Raw genomic sequence first — 19,786 nt, 5'->3', positions numbered from 1 at the left:
AGTTGTACATCATAATTTATACTTTTATATGAGCTCTTTGCAAAGAAAAGTGACATATGACTCCTTTTATCAGATCTGTGCATTTTGTTTAAAAGGAAACATTTGGGTAAATGTTTCCAGACAGAATTTTACATCTCTCTCTCTATATATAGTATAGAGTGAAATGGCATAGAAGGAAGGCAGATTTGAAACAAAATCATGATGCCTACTTAAAGGAATTACTTTTAAATACTTAAGAAAATATATAACTGTTAATATATTTTATATAAAACTCAAAAGCTCAGAAGTAAACTTTTGCATTGAGAATAGATGTGCTGAGAGCATTAACAACACACAATCAAAGCCAAAATAATATAAAGGCAGGTTTTAATCAAAATGTTTATCATGTATTAGGAGAGTATATTTTAAGTTTTCTAGGCTACAGCATGTTCGAGAATCAAAATAATGTTCCCCTTATTGTTTACCATAAAATGATTGGGTGGCTTAGTTGGTTAAGCGTCCGACTTTCGCTTAGGTCATGATCTCACGGTTCGTGGGTTCGAGCCCCGCATCAGGCTCTGTGCTGACTGCCAGCTCAGAGCCTGGAGCCTGTTTCAGTCTGTGACTCCCTCTCTGACCCTCCCCTGCTCACGCTCTCTCTCTCTCTGTCTCCTAGAAATAAATAAACATTAAAAAAAAAAAAAATGGCGAGTTTTGAAAATTCTACCATCCATGATCTAGTTTTCCCTTCCTCCTTTCTTCCCACAAAATACACACACACCACAATTTCCTTCTTTTTAAAATCTATTTTAAAATCTGGTCAGTCCCAGAAAAACCAGCAACTCTTTGTTGACTTTTCACCTATTTTGTTCTTACTACTGGCTTTGTTTGTATTTGTATCTCAATTCCCTTCATTGTACTTTGTGACTAGGGTCATGGCTATGCAAGGCACCACTGGATAAATCTGTGAAAATCCATACTTTTCAAGAAATATTGTTGTCCTTACCTTGTTTCTATCAGAGCTCATGATCTGATTTCTCTTTCAAATATTTGCTAATATTTTAATGAGTTACTCTTCTACAGGTGGGACACTTGATGACAAGAAAATAGGATTTATGTGAGAAGTATCTGCTGCTAGAGCAGAGGTAGAAAAGTGGATTAAGCTCTCCAAAGATGCCATGTTTAACAAACACAGTGTTTTCAAAATATCTTGGCTAGTTTTTAAAATTCAGAATACTTCACATAAAATTCCAGATTTCTGGCTTCTTTTGAGAACCAGGACGTTCTAGGAACACTGGGCGCATATTCTTAAATGTCAATAAAGAGCTGGAGCCGTCCCTTTAATATGGAGCCTATACTTGTCAGTTAGCCAAATCTCTTCAATATCCCAGGTTGCTTCTTATAATCAGCACTTTGTACACATTTACTCTTCTTGTCTGCTCACTATAGTCATTTCATTGAGTTTACAATTCCTGTGTTAGATATTGCCTTGTTCTTTCTAACTCAATTAACTGCGATTGTTAGGGTTGATAAAAATGAAGTCCTGAGGTGCCTGGATGGCTCAGTTGATTAAGCGTCCGGCTCTGGCTCAGGTCATAATCTCATGGTTTGTGAGTTCAAGCCCCGCATCGGACTCTGTGCTGACAGCTAGCTCAGAGCCTGTAGCCTGTTTCAGATTCTGTATCTCCCTTTCTCTCTGCCCCTCCCCTGTTCATACTCGGTCTCTGTCTCTCAAAAATAAACATTAAAGAACATTAATTAATGAAATCCTAAGAATTTTTCCCTAATAATCAAGTCTGTTATACTAGCAGGTTATTGTTTTTCAAACCCAAAATTACTGTAATTTTTATATTAACATGAAATATCAGAGCGAGATTTAAACCTATATAACAGACATATATTTTCTCTAAATTTTATCTTGCTTATTCACTTTATTTTAAATCTTATTTTAGGGATAGAAACCTTTCCAGGTTGTGTTCATAACCATCATCCTGGAGGGCAGGGACAACACCCTTTTGTTAGTTAATTGGAACAATACCTGGGCAAAGCTCCAAAGTCAACAAGAATATGGTAAAGCTGCTTGTAGTTTCTGGAAGTCAGGAGGTAAATAGGAAGCTGGAGTTCTGGAATTCAGATCAAATCACATGCTTGAAAAGGGAATCCAGGTAAAGTGTCAAGAAGTTAGGGGGAGACAGCAGCGCTGATAAGCAAATGTAAGTTGTCCTACATCATCCTACATTTTCTGTAGGAATTAAGCTCTTGGTCGCTGTTGTTGTTGTTGTTTTTAAATTTTTTAAATGTTTACTTATTTTTGAGAGAGACAGACAGACAGTGCATGAGTGGGAGGGGCAGAAAGAGAGAAAGACACAGAATCTGAAGCAGGCTCCAGGCTCTGTGCCATCCTCACAGAGCCCTATGTGGGGCTCGAACTTAGTGAAATCATGATCTGAGCCAAAGTTGTACAGTTCACCAACTGAGCCACCCAGGCACCTCCTGGTCTATGGGTTTTTAAAGAATGCATTAATGTAACTAGAAAAGAGTTTTATGACTACAGTTGGAATTTTCATTTTTATACTAACAATTAAAAGGAAGATGCTTCTCTATCTCTGACAAACTCACCACTTTAAACATCCCTGGGAAAAAATCCGATTGAAGTTACTGAAGTCACTATTCAAAAATACTATTGGTGCAAGGTATCGTTCTTGTCCTTTAAATCTATGATTATGAATCCTGGATTTATCTTTGAGTAAATCTCCTCCTGTGCAAGTCAGATTAAGCTTGCCTACACAATTTTAATTCTAACCTTTTAATTCGATTGATTCTCTGACTGCTTATATTAATAGATTTTATTTTTAATTAATTCATTTTGGTAAGATTTGTTATTAATATATGCAAAAGACAATGTCATTATAAGTACTCCATCCAATACAATTCTAATAGAAATGTATTAATATTATGGACTTCAACTGGGTCTCTTTTTTTTTTTTTTCTTTTTCTTTCTTTCTTAACAATCTTAGTCACTCTCCTGACTTTTATGCTTGAAGAAAACCTTCCTACTGAACAGCGGAGGAAGTGTGACTTAATAGTAAACTCCTAAGAAAATATTTAACTTGATGGAGTGGGACATCCACAAAATTTTAGATTAGAAAATTTACCAAACCAAACCAAACCAAAAACAAAAACAAAAATTACGGCATGATGTTAACTGCTTCTTGAGTTTTTAAAGATACAAACTTTCATTTGTTAGTAACTGCATGTTTCTTTGAATCCTATTTTATATTTACAAGGACCTTTTCCACACCACGCAAGGAAAAACAAAACACTACAGTTAAATGTAGAGTAAATTCTTATAACTCTGTTGGTATTTCCAACCATGGTTCTTCAGTAAACTAACACCCAGTAAGATATTAATAGTCACTGAGTGGCAGTAAATGGCTAGTTTGAAACTCATCACCCTACGGACACTGTTACTTTAATTCTTAACTAATATTAAAGTTAGTTATCTATCCAATAATTATCGCCTCTCTCCGCTTTCCCTTTATAATAGATAACATGTATTTTCACATGTTACCTGGTACTGTACTAAGCACTTCACATCTATTTTCTCAATATCATTTCTATTTTGAAATAATGAAAATGGGGACTAACAGAGTTACATAATTTTCTTAAAATCATACAGACAATGAATTGTAAAGCTGAAATGAATCCAGAGTCTATAGAGCTTGATTCCTCTATGAACTTAGGGACATCTTTCATGATCATTTGATGCACAAAGAAATAATTTTCCATCAGCAGGAAGATCTAGACAGTATTCATCAACTCAACTTTGCATGAATGTTTCTTTTTGGTGGCTATAGGCTATGTCATTGGCTTAGAACTTGTACATCTTTATATATACTAAACATGTCATATTGTGATAGTTTATTAAGCAATTAATTAATAAGACCATTTTTGCTTTCTATTTTAATGTTGGTTTGGATCATTTCTCCCTAGCACCTGTGGTATATTGTTAATATAATACTCTGACCAAAACTTATCATCATTAAAGTGTTCCGTGGTCCGATAAGTTTGAAAAACCTTGTGTGTAGATGAATTCCTCTAAACCCATGAACCTAACAAGGTGGATGATTTGCCTTTTCAAAGACTTCTACTAAACTACTAGTTAAGAAAACAAACCTATAAGACTGTTGTTCACAGAGCAGCAAAGGCGAGAGAACGGTGGGATCAATGACACCATTAAGGTGGAGAAAAACAAATGAATTTAAGATTACAGGTTCATCCCTGGAAGGAAGCATAGTGTTAACAGAAGTGCATTAGATCGGAAAGACTGCTTTAGACTTCAGTGCCATCTCTATAGTTGTTGACTTTTGGGATCATACACAGATTCTTTACTTCAACTTGTTTCATGGAAGGAATGTTTATTAAATTGTGATTTATATAAAATAGTACATCATATTAAATCATTTTACTTAGGTTGTTACTATTTCAAAAAATGTAACAAGTCACAAATAATAGGACTGGAAATTTCTTAGGGTCTTAAAAAAATCCTACACTTGAAAGTGAGATGGCCACTATCCCCAAATAGACATATATTTACCTGCCATGAATATAAGCAAGGAAATATGAGACAAGGCACTTTATGGCATATTTTGATTTCAACATATATGAAAACATTGTTCACCATAGAAATGGTTACTGAGTTAATATCAAAATAACCTTTGGCAGTAAATTCATACTGAATTACAACATAGATACAGAAGACCATATCTAAATTACTGGGAAAATACATTTAATTTGTTATTTCAGTTGGTTTCACTTACCTATTTGTAAAGCAGTAATACTAAGAAAAAGTTCTAATATTCATTCCAAACACTAACTTAACAAAGAGCTCTACTTATAAAAGGGGATAATCTTGCTTAAGAGAAGAGAAGGTATTTGACTTTGGAGAACCATCGTGTGTTTAAATTATTAAATAATGTATTATATTAGAATATTGGACACAATCACTTCCCTTCGAATTAGTTTCTGAAATTTTACAGGTGGGACGCCTGGGTGGCTCAGTCAGTTAAGTGTCCAACTTCGGCTCAGGTCATGATCTCGTGGTTCGTGGGTTCGAGCCCCGCGTTGGGCTCTGTGCTGACAGCCAGCTAAGAGCCTGGAGGCTCCTTCGGATTCTGTGTGTCTCTCTCTCTCTGACCCTCCCTTGCTCACATGTTCTCTCTCTCTCAGAAATAAATAAAACCTTATTATAGGCATTTCTGCTGTTGTGTGACCTGAAGTTACTTTCATGAACTTGTAGCTTTCTTACAAGGTTTACATATAGGTCTTTAAGACACTTTGGGATACATCTAATGAACACTTATCGTGGGGTACCTACTTTCTGCAAAATAGATTAAATATTAATATTCTGGTTATATAGTGAGATTTAGGGATATTTTCTAAGTCAAAAAAGAGCAGGCAATTTACCCTAAGGAGTACTGTTTAAATGTCAAAGCAAAATAGATATTCTCTAAATTAAAAAAGAAAAGTAATTAATAGACATTTTTAAAAAAATCCAACCATAGATAACCAGATATGAAGCAAACATGATCTAAGGCATAAATCTGTCTTTATTATCTTTATTCCATAATTTCTTTGAAATTAATGAAATAAAAACAGGCTGTAAATAGCAGTGTTCTCACAGTTCATTCATTAAAAATAATGAAGAGCTGTGATTTGATTAAATTTAAATTATAATTTGTTTAGAACAAGAATTCTTAAAATCAAAGCATATGAAACTAGCATAGATATAATTAAAAATTACAAGGATTATAAAGATACAGTTATCATTTTATGTTTTTCCTCTTATTTCATCCTCCCACTAGGTATGGTTTCCATTTTGAAGAGCTACCCAACCTGACTTCAGACAGCTACAGGGCAAGAGAGGTATCTACTACATGTACTTATACATAATTCAAATTAAAATAGCTGTCCTTTGTATATCCTGAAGAAGGTACCAGATACATAAGAATAGTATAACTATTAGGCATATTTTCTTATGCCCATGTGAAGACTAGAACTTTCTTTCACTATAGAGATGCAAATTATAGTTTGAGGTTTTTAAATGAAAATAAATAAATTACACCTATTGAAAAATTATGAATAAACCATGGTCCCTAAACTCGAGGGACTTATAGTCTAATATGTTAGACTAAGAGATGGATAATATATATGCAATATAACGTAAGCCTAAGATGGAGCCACATCCATTGTGATGATAGTAGGGGAAGGCATGGAAGTTCAGAAGAGCTTGGAAAATTTAACCACTAAACAGCGGGTAGTATGAGGAGAAGCCATTCAGTGTTACTAGAGCAGAGAAATGAGTCTGTAAATGAATGCAGGGACCAGATCATGGCATTCCTGCATGCCATGCTGTGCAGATAGGACTTCACCCTGCGGCAAGACGGAACAGTTCATGTGGATGTAGTGTGGTCACATGTACATTTCTCAGGCAGCCATTGAAAGACTGGTTGGGAGGTGGTAAGAGAGGATGGAGACTATGAAAAAGGTGCTTTCAGAGAGTAACGATGGGAAATGATAGCGACTGGAACTGGAGCAGTGATAATGGAGACAGATGGGGGAGGGCGGAATTAAAAAAAATACTTAAGGTATAAAATAAGCAGGACTTGGTGACTGATTTGATACCAGGAATGAGGAATAGATATTTGGCTTATATAAATACATAAATGATGTTGCTTTTAACTAGAAGGAGGAATTGGTTAAAAAAAAAATTGCATTGTTTGTTTAAATAAAAGTATTCTTTTTTTTTTAATGTTTTTATTTATTTCTAGGCGAGAGAGAGACAGCGTGAGAAGGGGAAGGTCAGAGAGAGAGGGAATCACAGACTCTGAAACAGGCTCCAGGCTCTGAGCTGGCAGTCAACACAGAGCCCGACGAGGGGCTCAAACCCATGAACCGCGAGATCATGACCTAAGCGAAAGTTGGACGCTTAACCGACTAAGCCACCCAGGCGCCCCTAAATAAAACTATTCTTAAACGAAAACATTTAATTGCTTCCACTGTCAAGACAGGTGAAGAAGATCATGGAACTCGAGCTATATCTCAGTCTGAATTAAATTTAGTCTTAAGCAACAGGACAGTTAGGGGATGACTTGTTTTGCTTCAGCAATGTTCTTTTAGGAATGTGGTCCCTCTAATATATTGAAGTTCATGTTAACATGAAGGAAATGGCCATATGTAGGTAAATTTAGAATGAATACTAGCAGTCACTTTGAAGTGAACATTTCTGATTCATGAAAATACTCTTTTTTAATGTTTATTTATTTATTATTGTAGAGAGCATGAGCAGGGGAGGGACAGAGAGAGGGAGAGAGAGAATCCCAAGCAAGTTCTCACTGTCAGCATAGAGGTGCACATGGGGTTTAATCCCACGAACCATAAGATCATGACCTGAGCCAAAATCAAGAGCCTGATGTTCAACCAACTGAGCCACTGAGATGCCCCCATGAAAACACTCTTCTGGGGCAGACAGAAACTATATAAAGGAAGCAAACTCCATATATGACCAATCTGACTATTATTTCTATGTACAACAAAATATCACACATTTATTGAGCACTTTTCTGCACCAGGTACTGTTGTGAGCTGCTATCATTTTTTTTCCCTGAAAATAAGGGGCCATATATATGTACCTAGCCACATAAAAAACAAAAACAAAAACAAAACACCCAAAAAACAAACAAACAAACAAAAACAAATAGCAGTGCAACCTCTGGAAAATTGCTTGGTTTTGTTAGACTTCAGACTGTTTAGTCAGATGACTGAATTCTAAGGGAGCTGTTCCAACTCTGTGACATAAATAGGGAAACCCAGTCATTTTGACAATAAAGCACTTATCAACTTCTGGAAAGTTTAATATTATAATTACTTTTTTCCTTAAACTATATAGGAATTATCTCATATTTTCATAAAAATGATGAAATACTTATATGTTTAGACTCCTTTACCTTAAAGCAAATGACACAAAATTTGACATGATACATTGGCTATGGTAGATGTTATGTTCTATAAATGCAAATTTTTCAACAGTTAAGATAAGATTCCATAAATGCTTCATCCACCATCATTCTCATCCTTATCACCATACTTGTGATAAGACATAATTTTACACAATATCCTTTCTGAAAATAGGGAACATCTTATAATAATTTGGCATTGTTGATATTTTTTTTACTCCCTCTAAAGTTTCAGTAAACTGATGGTAAATCTGAGAATTGCAGAAATAAAAAAATAATCAGAGACACCATTTATCAAGACTTATAGTTGCTTTTAAGCACTGTGCTAAAGTTATTAATTGAACTGTGCATTCAGTTATTAACTGAACTGCCTTGTCTTAGGAGGCAGATCTGTCTCCATTACTTGAACAAGCTATAAACAAAGATCAAGGCTACAGAGAGTGCTTGGCTTCCCAGAAGGTTCCTTTGAGCTTTAAGTTACAATAAAATCACATGAAAAAAAATATTTTAGGAGGCCAAATGTAATTTGCTTTGTAACCTTTTCTCTTTTTTTAATAAAATAATGGCAGGAAAGAATAATCTATCTTTTTTAGGAAAGATTTTCAGGTAGACCTGTGATTTCTGATTTCCTTGTGATAAATTGAAAGTTAGGAGAAACAGAAAAATCAACTGAGTACTATAGGTCATAGCAAAAATCCAATGCAGCAGATACCATCTTTGAGAAAAAGAAAAAAGAAATTAACTCTCTTTAATGTGAAATATGCTAGTCCATGCACATGTTCTCTCTTGCATGCTCTCTTCTAGTAAACACGTTAGAAGAAAATAGCTTTCTAATGAAATATAATTTCAAATTATTTTGCTGAACAGTGGGGAAGCTGTTAACGACTGACAGCTATATTCAATGAATGCTAATGGATGATTAATCTGATCCTCAGATACACTTCATGGAAGAGTCCAGCTGAGCTACTAAGTATTTGTAAACACTGTAGTGGCTTGAGATTTCACCTGGGAATACAGTGCAGTAAACACAGAAGGGGGGTAGGGAGAATAAAACAATCTTAAAGCCAGATCCTCAGGCCAAAGTCAGTACAATAAAAATTCCTTTGCAAATGTTATGGCCATAATATACTCATGTTTACGCACTCATATTTATACCTGAGATTCACTGAGTTAGCCTGAATGAAAGATGAATGCACAGGTATTTAGGTATTTTGTCTTAAAGATAATTATAAAATATCATTAACTGGCAAGGTAGATAAAGATAGCATCAAAGAACTGTACAAATCCAGAGGGCACCATTTCCATGCCATCCATGTAGACAATATCTACTAAAGTTGTAAGCAATGATTCATAGAGACTTTAGATAGAGAAGTTTAAAGGACTTCTACTTGTCTTCAGGGTTATCCTTCTTCTACTTAACATGGAGTCTCTATAAAGTAACTGCATGCTAACAGAGTTGCCCATTTTCTCACAATTAAGTGGAATCACATTTTACACGATGCAGCTCTACTAGGAGACATCTGCTTTTGCTAAAGAGGGGTTTCTTTCCTCAGGCTCCTAGCTGATGTCTTCCCAGAATGAGAAATACAATATAAAGAACAGAATTATTCCACTTATTACATCTCTATTACTTTGAAATGGAGGTTGAGATGGGTTTTTGTGAAGTGCCATTCATTGGGAAGTTGGGAAGGCTTGGGACTCCTATTCAGTCTTAACCTATTACAGAATCATAAAAGGAAAACTCATATTAATAATAACTACTACCACTTATTAGATACTTAAGCTAGGCACATTTTTACAAATATGATCTCATTTATGGTACCCCTTAAAGGAAGAGATTATCACCATTATGAATCATTGAGGAAACCAAGAGCACAGAACTCAAGTAATTTAACCCAGGTTCTGGCTAGTAGACACGAGAGCCAGCTTTTTAACCCACACCCACGGGACTTCATTATCACTTGCTTTGTACTACAGATTATGTAACAGATGACTTTGACTTAACATGAGAAAGTGTTTCTTAAAAAGTTATAGCTAACCAACAGTGAACCAAACTTGTGAAGCAGTGAACTCTGATAACTATACATAATAATTATGTACATCCATATGCAGGCACTTTATAGTTGTAAAATACTTTCACATCATTATCTCATTCAGCCTATATAGCTCTGTGGGGCCAATTTTATGTTAATTCCCATTTAATATGAATTCTGTGAATATGAATCTTACATTTTTTAGAAAGCTGATTTAGATATCTGCTAAAACCCTATGGTTCCCTGAAAGTGTGGAGCAGAATGTTTTGAGCCTGGGGACTTTCCAAAGTTATTTGCCTTATCTGGACTGTTATAATTCCCCCTTCCTAACTTATAAATAGTTCCTCTGGCATCAACTCTATGTGGTAGCACAGAGCATCTGACCTTCAAGCACTGTTAAAGTCTTCAGTTTGAGGGCTGCTCCCTCTTACAAGTCAGTAAAAATGAAGAAAATGCTATCTGGGACAAAGGGTGTATAGGCAGAGACACAAATATACTCAACCGGGAACAAATCTCAAATGGAGGTCTCCCTTCTATAAACACCTTATTGAACTGTAATGAGGTTAATATAAAGGTTAAATTTTCTCAGCTATTCTCAGAAAGCAATTCAGGTCTGAATTTAACGGCCAAAGGCTGTTTCTATAGCAAAGAGACTAGAAACAATGGAAACTCTTAAAAACATTATACAATTAAATCAAATATATTCAGCATGTCTAAGCTCCATCCAACAGAGATATCATAGCTCAAATTAACTTTGCTTTAAATAGACCTTATTTTTAGTACACTTTTAGTTTTACAGAAATTTGAGGAAACAGAGAGCTCTGATACACCCAGAACCCAATTTTCTCTATTATTAACATCTTATATTAATTACTAGGGATATTTGTTACGTTTGATGAATCAGTGTTGCTATATTATTATTAACTAAAATCCATGTTTCATTCAGATTTCCTTAGCTTTGAATGATTGTCCTTTTTCTGTTCCAGGATCTCATTTGGTATACTTTGATACATTTAGATGCTATGTCGGCTTAGGCTTCTTTTGGCTCTTTCAGTTTCTCACACTCCCCCTAAGTTTGATTACTTTGACACTTTTGAGGAGCACCAGTAAGGCATTTTATAGAATATTCATCTATTGAAATTTGTCTGATGGTTTTCGCATGATAACACTGGTATGAAGGTTTTGGGGAGAAAGAACATGGAGATAAAAGTGCTATATTAATAACTCATATCAAAGGTAAATACTACCAACATGATTAGGAATTTTGATATTGACTTTAGTCACCTAGCTGAAGTAGTGTCCATCAGGGTTCTCCACTGTTAAGTTTTCCTAACCCTTTTCCCCATCTACTTTCCATATCTTATTCTTTGGGAAATAGTCACTACATTTAGCCCACAATTAAGAAGGTGGGAGTTATACTTTCCACTTTAGCATAGAGTACCTTTGTAATTTATTTAAAAATTCTTATTCATAGGAGAGTTGTCTATTCTCCCCATTTATTTATTTACTAAATTCTTTATATCAGCATTGGCTCATGGGTATTTATTTTATATTTGGTATGGACTATAAAACAATACTACTTTATTTTAGTCTTAAAATTATTTCAGTTTTGGCTATTGGAGGTTCATTTAGTTGACTTCTGTATGCCACTCTGATATACCCTTACCAATGATATACTCATTTCACTTTTTGGTAACTTCCCTATTTTATAGCACTACAAGATTCTGTACCAATATCATATGCATTTCTTATTCTAGAACCAGCCACTTCTCTAAGACTTTGATTAGAGAATGGTGTAAGAAACCAAGATCTGGGTGGTAGGTATGCTCTTTACTATTGGGATGTCTTTGCATTCAGATCCTCTCAACTGACAGAGCAAAGAAATTTGTATTTGTGTATACTACTCCAAGTTTTTACATGTATCTATAGATAGTTCCATATTTAACTATCTGTATTTATATTAAGCTAAACATGAATTCAAATAGGTATCTCCATTTTAATCTATTACTATATGGACTATTCTAGCCTTTTAGCTTGTTTATCTATAAATTCCCACCTGACAAGATAACATTAACTTTAATCACCACCACCAGTCACTTTAGCTGATCATGGAATCTTTGAAAATATATTCATGGGAACTCTGAAAGTCCCCAGAATGCCTACAATGGATGGTTTGGGTGCAGCCACAATATGAATGGAATATTCTCTGTTCTTTCTTTTCTTTCCTAGGTTCCATGTGCTAGAAGGGAACTTCTATAGCCAAGAAATCCATTCCCTTATGATGTGACAGGTCTCATAACAGACAAGTTTTGGCAGATTGTTTAGTCTGGCTTTACAGGGTTTATGGTCATCACAACAGTACCAGGTGTCACAGAGACTGCTCTGGGACCTATTTTTAATAAATGGAATATTAGCTATATCTCAGTTAAGTTCAGTGGGTAGCAACAACATATGTTGCAGTACCATAAGGGGTTTTATTTAAAGTAGCAAAAACAACAGAAGAATGATGGGACATACTCTGTGTTTACAAAATGTACTACAGGACACCACATAGGATTTTGAGCATACCTCCAATACAACCCAAATCAAAACAAAATGGTGTTGTAAGCATGTATGGAAACAATGAAAAGAAACATCAATTTTACACAGCAAACTACTTTTAGAGAAAATGGATTATCTAAATACAAGTATGAAATTCGTTGTTACCAGGTTTCTTATGAGCAAACTGGATGCAAGAAAACATCTAGCAATGTCATTAAAGCTCTAAGGAAAAAAAATATATATAAATCTATGTTTTTATATCCATATAATATATTTATTTATGGGTTTTTTTTGTTGTTGTTGTTTTTTTCCCCTGACAGAGAGACAGAGTGAGCAGGGGAGGGTCAGTGAGAGAGGGAGATACAGAATTTGAAACAGGATCGAGGCTCTGAGCTGGTTGTCACCACAGAGCCCGACGTGGGGCTCAAACCCACAAACCGTGAGAACATGACTTGAGCCGAAGTCGGACGTTTAACCGACTGACTCATCCAGGCGCCCTCATATGGTTTATATCTTTCTTTAATTGATGTGACGTTCTGTGCTGATTGATTTGTGAATAATGAATCACCCTTGAATCCCAGAAATAAATTACAGTTGATTGTGATAAATGATCTTTTTAAGGTATCTTTGGATTTGGCTTCCTAATAATTTGTTGAGAATGCCTGCATCAATGTTCATCACAGATATTGGGCTGTGGTTCTCTGTTTTTGTAGTGTCTTTATCTGGTTTTGGTATCTGGGTAATGCTGGCCTCATAGAATAAATCTGGAAGCATTTCTTCTTCTCTTACTTTTTCTAATAGTTTGAGAAGAATAGGTATTAACTCATCTTTACATGTTTGGTAGAATTCATCTGGGAAGCCACCTAATCCTGGACTTCGGTTTGTTGGTAGTTTTTTTTGATTGCTGATTCAATTTCATAGTTGGTAATTGGTCTGTTCAAATTTTCTATTTCTTCCTGATCTGGTTTTGAGAGGGTACATGGTTCTAGGAATTTATCCATGTCTTCTAGGTTGTCCAATTTTTAGACATATATATTTTTAATAATATACTCTTACAGTCCTTTGTATTTCTGTGGTATTTGTTGCTATTTCATCTTTTTCTTTTGTGACTATGTTTATTTGAATCCTTTCTCTCTCTCTCTCTCTCTCTCTCTCTGATCGGTCTCTTTCTCTCTCTCTCTCTCTCTCTTTTTAAATTTTATTATTTTTGGGGGGGGTCTGGCTAAAGGTTTTTCATTTTGTTGATCTTTTAAAAGAAATAGCTCCTAGTTTTATTGAACTATTGATTTTTTCTTTTAGTTTCCATTTCATTTATTGCTGCTCTAATCTTTATTATATCCTTCCTTCTACTGTTTTTTGGTTTTGTTTGTTCTACTTTTCTAGCTCCTTTAGTAAGATTACGCTGCTTATTTGAGATTTTTCTTATTTCTTGAGGTACACCTGTATTGCTATAAACTCCCCTCTTTGAATAGCTTTTGCTGCATCCCAAGGTTTTTTTTTATTGTTGAGTTTTAATTTTCACTTGTCCCCATATATTTTTTATTTCCTCTTTGATTTCTTGGTTGAACCAATCATTGTTTAGGAGTATGTTTTTTTAACTTCCATGTATTTGTGTTCTTTCCCAATTTTTTCTTGTGGTTGATTTGTAGTTTCATAGTGCTGTGGTCAGATAAGATGCATGAATTTTCTTGAATTTGTTGAAGCTTTCTGTGTCCTAATATGTGATCAACTCTGGAAAATGTCCCATGTTTAACTTGAAAAGTATGTTGTTTTAGGATGGAATATTCTGAATATACCTGTTAGAAACATCAGAGCCAATGTACTGTCTCCTTATTGATTTCCTGTTTAGATCATCTATCCATTGATAGAAGTGGAGTATTAAAGCCCCCATTACTGTATTATTATCAATTAGTTCCTTTATGTTTGTTATTAGCTGTTTTGTGTATTTGGGTGCTCTTCTGTTGGGTGCATATTTAAAATTACTATATCTTCTTGTTGGATTGTTCCCTTTATGGTTATATAGTGTTCTATTTTGTCTCTTCGTACACTCTTTTAAAATCTATTTTCTTCCATATGATTATTGCTGTCCTGGCTTTCTTGTCACTCCATTTGCATGATAAAAGCTTCTCTGTTCCTTCACTTTCAATCTGCATGTGTCTTTAGGTTTGAAATGAATCTCTTGAAGGCAGTATACAGATGAGCCTTTTTTTTTCACCCATTCTGTCACCCAGCTGTCTTTTGATTTAAGTATTTAGCCCATTTACATTCAAAGTATTGATCGATATGTGCTTATTGGCATTTTACTACCTGTTTTGGTTGTTTCTGAAGGTTTTCTCTGATCCTTTTTTTTTCTTTCTCTCTTTCATAGTTTGTTGGTTTTCTTTAGTGATATAATTGGATTTCTTTCTCCATTCTTTGGATATTTATTAATGGCTTTGATTTGTAGTTACTATTCTTACTCCTACTTATGGTCTTTCTTTTCCACTCAAGGAGTCCCTTTTAACATTTCTTGTAGGTTGGTGATTAATTCCTTTAACTTTAGTTTGTCTGAGGCACTCTTTATCTCTCCTTCTATTCTGAATGATAGCCTTGCTGCATAGAGCATTCTTGGCTGCAGGTGTTGTTGTTATTTTCTTTTGGCACTTTGAATTTATCTTGCCACTCCCTTTTGGCCTACAAAGTGTCTGCTGAAAAATAAGCTGATAGCTTTGTGGGATTTCCCTTTTATGTAGCCCCTTTCTCTTTCTGTTTTTAAAATTCTTGCTTTATCACTACTTATTGCCATTTTAATTACTCTGTTTCTTGATGTGGAACTCCTTGGATTGGTTTGCTGAGGGCTCTCTGTGCCTCAGGAATCTGGGTTTCTTTCACCTTTCCTAGATTCAGAAGTTTTCAGCTTCAAATAAGTTTTCTGCCCCCTTTCCTCTCTCTTCTTCTGAGATCCATGTAATGCAAATGTTATTATACTTGATGATGCCACTGAGTTTCCTAGGTCTATTTATTATTTTTAGTCATTTACTATTATTTAGTCATTTATTAATTAGTCATTTATTATTATTTTTCTCTCTCCTGCTCAGCCTGATTGCTTCCCATTACTCTGTCCTCCAGGTCACTGATCTGTTCTGCTTCCTCTAGTCTCCTATTTATTCCCTCTGGTGTTTTTTAAATTTCTGTTACTGAATTCTTCATCTCCAATTGGTTCTATTTTATGTTTTCTATCTCTTTGTTATGGGTCTCCCTGGAGTCCTCCACTTTCTTCTCAAGTTCAGCAAGCATCTTTATGATCATTACTTTAAATTCTCTATCAGGCATATTACCTATTTCTGTTTCATTTATGTGTTTTGCTATAATTCTGTCCTGTTTTTCCATTTGAGACATATTCTTCTGGCTCCTCATTTTGTCTAACTCTCTGTGTCTCTTTCTATGTGGTAGAAAAGACAGCTATGTTTCCTGCTCTTGAAAGCAGTGGCCTTAGAGAAGAGCTCCTATGATGTCCTGCAGTGTCCCTTGTTCATCAGAACCTGGCACTTTAGGAGTGTCTCCTATGTGGGTTGTATATGCCCTCCTGCTGTGGCTGAGACACTTTTGCCTTCAGTGCATTTGTCTTCAATGGCTTTCTTTGACTGCTGTGGGCGGTGTTTGGTCCCTGGGTTGTTAGTGAACCAGTCTGGGGCCACCTTGGGTTTAAGCTGAGTCAGATCAGTTGTTAGCCAGAGCTGTAGTAGTTATGAACTGCAGGAGACCTTCCTTGTGATGGGTCCTGAGAAAACTTTAGCTGATGGGTAGAGCCTGCAGTCACACCAGATCCCTGGATTCAGTCCTCTGCTGGGACCCAGTTGGACTGGTGTGTGTGGTTATTCTCCCCCTCTTCCTGGGAGAGGACTCACTTTGGAATGGTGCTGGCCCCTGTTGGGGAAGCTTGCACACTGCCAGGCTTGAGGCACAGCTTTTGATAGACTCTAACCAAGGGCATATTGGAGGGGGGCAGGTCTGCAAGAAAATGTGGGGGCATGGCTTGGTGCCAGCAAGGTCCATGCAGGTCCACTGGAGACCAAGGTGGCCTGAGTTGGATGGGGCAGATCCACAGAAGCACGAAAGAAAATGGTACACATTATTAGCAAAGTTTGCTTAGGTCTGATGTGGGAGGGGACCTGGAGCTAAGGCCTGGCTGGAAGAGGTGTCTCTGCAGGAGAACACAGGAGGAGTGTGCTGTTAGCAACTCAGGTAGGGAATGTGGCATGATACTGGTTCTGTAGGTGTCTGTGTGCCTAGGCTGGGAGGCAGGAGAAGGAAATTCACCCATCACCTTCCTTGTTCCTGGAGAAGTCTCCCAAGGATTTCTGTCCTTCCCAAGGATCACTCTGAGACTGGCAAACAAATCTCCCTCATACACTCCAGGCACTTTCAAACTGCTACTTCACGCTGTATCTTTGCAAAGCTGTTTGTTGTGTTGTCTCTTGAAGGATGAGGACTCAGTTTCCTTCTGCCCTCCCAGCTCTCCTGAGCCCAGCCTGCTGATTTTTAAAGTTCTGCTTTCGGTGTTAAGCCCTACTGATTATATGAACTCACAAAATTTGCCCTGTCTGGTTTTCAAAACCAAATGTTATTGGAATTTGTCTTCCCCATGTGGATTTCCTGTGCCTGGTGTGAAGATCTCTTTTCACCCCTCTCAGTGCCCCTGGCATCCTTCCATCCCATGGATAGTACAATTCAGATTCCAAACATATCTCTGCCCTTCTTACCCTCTTTAGTGTGTCCTCTTTTCTCATTTAGCTGTAGAGAGTCTGTTCTGCCAATCTTCTGGTTGTTTTCTGGCTTATTTACACTGATATGAACGTCATCTAATTGTATCCATGGGGCAAGGTGAACTGAGGATGCTCCTACCCCTCCATCTTCCCCAAAGTACCAAATTAAGACAATTCTTTAACTACTGTCATTAAGAACACAAAAGATTATTTCTCTTATCTTTCAAAATGCACACTGAAAATTCATGATCATTTTCATGGAGAACGGAAGGAAGAAAAATGACTTTTCATCAGAAACACATAAAGCAGGGGATAAAAAACTAGGCAGCCAAAACCTACTTTTCTGAAAGCCTTGACAAACTGATTCACCATATTAACTTTTACACTAAACTAAGAGTCAAAAAATGACTTCTAAATCATCAATATTTCTTAAGTTTGCCCATGGGAAATACACTTAAAACATATTTGTTTTTAATTGATGTTTTCTTTAGACTTTTATAGTTTCTTCTAATGGAAAAATATCTTCTTCTTTATGTTTAAATCATGTTACAAATATATTCATCACACTTAGTGACACTTTCCAACTAAGTTAAAAGCATGTGTGTATGCATTTTTGAAAACCATAAAAAACTCTTCAACTCAGTTAAAGGAACACTAATAAAAAAGTTAAGAACTCATTCCTCATGAAACAGGCTATTCATCTCTTTCAGGAATAAATTCAAATTATTATCATGTTGATCCCACTTTCCCATCTTTCTGACCTGAGTAACATGAGTGCTCTGAGTCTCTTTAAATTAGAGTTATATAGACTATTTATTTCCCATTAGCTTTCTTCCATCTCATCAGTGCTAAAGAAGTGGAAGGGCAATGACCAATTTGTGTAATCATAAAATATGGTAGGAAGGTCCAACTTCAACTTTAGTGAACTAGTGTAACTTTCATATCCAAAACAATGGACTATGAAACCATTTTGTGATAGTAAAATTATATCACATATAAAACAATGACTATAAAGTAGTGATAGAATCATAAATCAATTATGATTCCATATTTATAATAAGTAAATCAATGACATATTTATTTTCATACCTACATTGTTTCTTTTAAAATTTTGATGGAATGAAGCACAATAATAGAACACAGTGTGATTCTCACTCTACCCTATGCCCTGGAAAAAGACTAGAACCTGAAATGCCAAGTTGCTACTCCAATATGCCATATTTTTCTAAAAAGACTATGTGGGCAAAGGAAATCATTATGGATCTCTATAAGTATTATTTATTGATAGAGGAACACACATATAGAGGCAAAAGAACATTATAGACTATTTATTAATAGTGGATTTGGAGAAGACTATGAATGGAGACATAAAAGTACACTGTGTACTACTCATTAATAATGTGTTTGAAATGTATTATCTAGCATGTAATTGGCACACAGCCTAAATATTTTGTCAATAAAATATATAACTCATTGAGCAGGAATATAATAAGATACTATCTATTTAGATAATAATCTAATGATACCTGTTTTATTCATTTTTATTCAATTTATATATTTATTAATAGATTTATTCATTTAATAAACATTTATTGTGTATGGTATCTATGCCAGGGAATGTCTTAGGAACTAAGAACAAACACAGCAGTGAAAAACAAATTTCTTACTCTCACAGAATTAATATTCTAACTGGAAAACCAACTAATAATTATAATGTAATTATAAGTGCTATGAAGAACAATAAAGTAGGAAAATGAGTTGAAGAGCGACAAGATGTTCTTTTCAGAAGTGTAGTCAGAGATCTTTTAGAAAAAGTGCTATTTGAGCAGAAAACGGTATAAAATGAAGGGATGAGCCTTGTAAACAGGTAAGTGCAAGATATTTTATTTAGTTTTTAATTTTTTAATGTTTTTTTTTAATATATATATATTTTTTATTTCTAGGAGAGAGAGAGACAGCGCGAGCAGGGGAGGGTCAGAGAGAGAAGGAGTCACAGACTGAAAGAGGCTCCAGACTCTGAGCTGGCAGTCAGCACAGAGCCCGATGCGGGGCTCGAACCCACGAACCGCGAGATCATGACCTAAGTGAAAGTCGGACGCTTAACCGACTAAGCCACCCAGGCGCCCCTAATTTTTTAATGTTTATTTTTGAGAAAAAGAATGTGAGCAGGGGAGGGGCAGAGAGACAGAGAGACACAGAATCTGAAGCAGCTTCAGGCTCTGAGTTGTCAGCACAGAGTCTGACGTGGGGCTAGAACTGACAAAGCAGAAGATCATGACCTGAGCCAACACCAGATGCTTAACCATGTGAGTCACCCAGGTGCCCTGTGGGCAAGATATTTTCGGTAGAGGAATAAGAGGTGTAAAGGTCCAGAGGCAGCCATGTATGGAGTGTTCATGAATAGCACTTTTAATGTGTATATCCTGTTGGCAGTTTAAAGGTAAAGGGGATTTCCAAAAAATGGTTTTGGAGA

The 19,786-nt window shown here is 35.8% G+C and overlaps 1 protein-coding gene across 1 annotated transcript in view; it reads right to left on the bottom strand.

Moving 5' to 3' along the window:
* NAV3 (neuron navigator 3) overlaps positions 1 to 19,786 on the bottom strand; it is a 366,296-nt gene that overhangs the window by 304,164 nt on the left and 42,346 nt on the right. The gene's annotated exons all lie outside the window — the stretch shown is intronic.

Source organism: Hyaena hyaena, unplaced genomic scaffold, assembly GCF_003009895.1.
Source record: "Hyaena hyaena isolate Hyena2069 unplaced genomic scaffold, ASM300989v1 scaffold_99, whole genome shotgun sequence".
Taxonomy (NCBI): domain Eukaryota; kingdom Metazoa; phylum Chordata; class Mammalia; order Carnivora; family Hyaenidae; genus Hyaena; species Hyaena hyaena.
Note: the sequence above shows the minus strand (reverse complement) of the source record. Positions and strands in the feature narration are given on the sequence as shown.